Here is a 4,132-nt window from a genome sequence, read left to right as displayed (position 1 = left end):
TTTTTGTTGATCGATTGATCGACCAATCGTTGCAGCACTATTCTGCCACCAGATATCCACATCCTCCTGTGTTTGCTCTCGCCGACCACAAGGTGTCACTGTTGCTCACAGAGCAGTGAGCCGTGCAGCGCTGAGCCGCTCTGGTAGCATACATGAGGCTTCAGCTGAAGCTGAGATTAGCAACATAAATGACCCACTTACTGTAAACTTACGCTTCCGTCAGTCTGCCCCAGGACAGCTGTGGCTACACACGTAGCTTACCACCACCGGTGTGAATGTGGTATGAATGAATAGTGGTTTCTGTAAAGCGCTTTGGGTATCGTGAAAAGCGCTATATAAATGTAAACCATTATTAGGGCCACGGGCAATCGCACCGGGCACTGATCCCTACAGCTATGAAATAGCTGCAGGGACCAGTGCCCGGGCGAAGCCCGGGCACTACTGTTATTGTGTGGATTTTTTCTTATTAGTGTGACTGCTGAAGCAGTCACACTATTGTTCTTCTGTTTGGCCATTTTCTTCCGCCTTTTTACGGTCTTCTTCTAGTCCTTCATACTTTGTGCTATTTCAACAATTCATATATCAAAACGTGCAGCTTTTTTTGAACTTTATTGGCATTACTTTTCTCTTTTTAACTATTTATACTTTTTCAAATATTTAACTTTTTAGATGTTGACAGTGTGCAGATCATTAACAGACAACAGTCTTCTTCACAACTCCACTGTAGTGTAGGGGTTAGGGTGGCTGCTTGCCAACCCTAAGGTCACTGGTTCGAATCCAAGGGAAGAACTCTTGTTATGTTATGTTGAATTCTGCTCTCCTCCCCCGCCTTCAATTGGTTACAGGTGTTTGTTATCTCCTTGATTACTCATACCAGTTTGCAGCACATCATCACATTACAATGAATGACAACAGTCTTGAAAGCAGTGTGCTCTCTGTAGCCGAGTGGCAGAGTAAAGGTTTAGTGATCATATGGTCATGGGTTCGATTCCTGCCTTAGTCATTTCACATCATTGCTTGACTTTTGATTCCAATTATTCAGCTGTCATTGGACAGTCTTTGATTCCTCATAGTATAAAGCTCATTGTATCAAAGGTTTTCTTTACCCCTCACATACTGTCTCTGTCTGTAGCCTAGTGGTTAGCTTGCTGGTCTGGAGACCTGAAGGTTTGCTGGTTCAAATCTTGCCTCAACAACAATTATAGTGAATTATTTTCCCAGTTGTCCTCTGTTGACTTCTGATAACTTGCTTCATGTTGAAACTGCTGCTCTCAGCCTGAAATTCACAGAAATTTTCATTCTAAGTCATTCAAGCTTGACTCTCAAGCTTTCTTGATGTTAACTGTGTGTGCACCGTGGCCTAGAGGCAGAGTGGAAGTCTAATGACCATGAGGTTGTGGGTTCGATTCCGACCTTGGTCAAACATTTGTATGGTGATCACTGCTTGCACTATTTGCTAATTCTGCAACAGCGTTCAGTTGCTATCAGCAGTCACACCATTTCCATTCTTGGAAATGCTTTTTCTTGTTATTTTTCCACTTCCGGCCAACTTTCGGTTCGCTACTAGTCCTGCAACTCGAAGAGTTGCAGGCCAAATTATATATCAAAACGTGCGGCTTGATTGGGATCGGTGTGCTATTACTTTTCTCAACAGTATACGAATTTTTCGCGACGTAAGTCGCGAAAAACCGTGCAAAATTTTTGCATTGAAATGAATGGGACGGGCGGGAAAAAAAGAGCGAAAAAGACCAATCATTGGAGTTTAACAAACGTCTACTGCTCAGGCATACTTTCACCTAGAGACTCCATTTAAACTTTAAACAGTAGACACAAGTCTTGTGTATTGGCGTATTACTCCACGTTTTGATAGGTCATATAGTTTTTGATCAATCCCTGTTCAATGACCATGATCATTTTTGGAGAAATTATGAGATTATAATGGGTGTGTATTGGACGGAATGTTCGTGTCAGAGTGCGTGACATTATCGGTTAGAGTGGGAGAGATGCCAGAAAAACTCCAGATTTTTTCTCTTTCCAAACTCGGCCCGGCCACAATTTACACTCTACACACATAATTTTTTCAGAATTTGTAAGACAAACTTGTCCTGTCACTCATCATCTGCTCAAAATATCAGAGAGACTTACAGAATTTAAACTCGGAGCCTCTAAGTGCGGCCACGTCTGTCTCTGCTCCTCATTGACTCCAATACAAATATTTTCTGAGAGAAGCAGAACGGCCTGATGTTTTAAAACTGCCAGCGTCGCCAAAATATTTACTGTAGAAACACCAAATCGTACCAAAATTTTCAGTAAGTCCTTAGAGCAACGTTGATCTGTGTTTTGTTCTGATAGGAGTTACCGTTTTGTCATGCTGAGCCTAAATGTGAGACCGGTGCAGAGGCAGAAAATGGCTCTTTTTCTCCACGTTTCTGTCTGTCTCAGCCTGGGGGGCCCCTATCGCCGTGGAAACCACCTCGAGTTGCCGTGGTAATGTCTGATTCTCAGGCCAGAGCTCGTTAACTTCATAAACAATCCACCTGGCGCTCGTTTAAATGTTTATAAACACAGACACACAGCTAAATCAGACTGATACAGGATGCAGCTCATAGTCACACACACACACACACACACACACACACACACACACACACACACACAACAAAACACAGTTAACGTACTGTACACATCCTCTCCCACACACACAAACACACACCTTCATGTGATTAAAACACAGTTAACATATAGTACATGTGCGCGCGTCAGCGCGCATCCTCTCCCACACACACAAACACACACCTTCATGTGATTAAAACACTTAACATACAGTACATGTGTGCGCGTCAGCGCGCATCCTCTCCCACACACACAAACACACACCTTCATGTGATTAAACAGTTACACAACAGCTAACGTACATGTGTGCGCGTCAGCGCACACAAGAATGTTTCTTTAAAGGTTTTAAACTCTGACTACTTTGAGAACCAACACCCACAGCAGGTGTGGTATGAACAGCACACAGAGCTCACAGACCTGCCCTCCCTCCACCTCCTTACCGCAGACACAAGAATAAACATGGACATGATGGAAACGGTTTCCATTTCCAAACTCTTCACCACTATGAGAACCATTATCAGCAGGTGATGAGGAGCCGACGCAGCAGATATCACTATGCTCCATACACCATCACAGGGCCAGCCAACCCTAACCCTCACATAATGGATACTACTGAGATGCTTTATTCAGACTGTGTCAAATGCCTCTGGTGGGAGCAGCTGATAGAGTCCCCCCCAGCTGAAAGCAGCCAACCCCACCAGCCAGAGGGTCCAGGACCATAGGGACTGCAGTGGAGGAAGGCTGCCTTAACACCCTGCACAATGGCACCCAGTACACAGAAGTTAGACAGGACCAGTCAGCCCATCACCTGGTCCGCTTTTATTTTATTAAGAGTTTTCTCTGCATTTATGAGGAGCATCATTGAAGACTTCCGCCATGGACTAAAACCAGACATTGTCAGCGGTTGTGTGATTGGTTACTGAGTTTTATTAATGTTTACATCAGGCTGAGTTCAACAAATCAGTTTATGCTACTGTGATTTAAGTAGCCTACTTAAATACTACAGTAATCATCAGAGTGTATTGGCAGGAAAGACCATTTAAATCTGTATGTATCGAATATTGATTAATTAATTAATCGATTATTTGCATCCCTAGTCTGTTGGTCTTGGTTAAGTACCACCTTGAAAAAAAAAACAATGTTTTGTTGCTTAAGCTATTCAGTCATTCAATGGTATACTAAAATCCATGTGAAAAAAATGCTTCTCACTGTTCTCAGGTCAAATATTTATATGCGATTAAAATACAATTAATTGCGATTAATTAATTACAAAGCCTCTAATTAATTAGATTAATTGTTTTAATCAAGTCCCGGCCCTATTACACAAGATAAACACACACACACACACACACACACACACACACACACACACACACACACACACACTATTGAGCTGAGCAGAATCTGTCAATATTCATTGGAGCAGGAGCCTAATGGCAATTTTAGAATTGAAGAACATTAGGGGCTAAGGAGGAAGGAATAGGGGCTGGAGATTTTTTTTTTTTTAATACCTAATTTT

General features: G+C 42.5%; 1 protein-coding gene across 1 annotated transcript in view; it reads right to left on the bottom strand.

Annotated features, from left to right (window-relative positions):
• The window catches only part of LOC311003678 (uncharacterized protein), a 37,100-nt gene that overhangs the window by 19,315 nt on the left and 13,653 nt on the right, over positions 1 to 4,132 (bottom strand). The gene's annotated exons all lie outside the window — the stretch shown is intronic.

This window comes from Trachurus trachurus, assembly GCF_905171665.1.
Source record: "Trachurus trachurus genome assembly, chromosome: 20".
NCBI classification, from domain to species: Eukaryota; Metazoa; Chordata; class Actinopteri; order Carangiformes; family Carangidae; genus Trachurus; species Trachurus trachurus.
The sequence above is the reverse complement of the archived record's forward strand: the minus strand, read 5'-3'. Positions and strand labels throughout refer to the sequence as shown.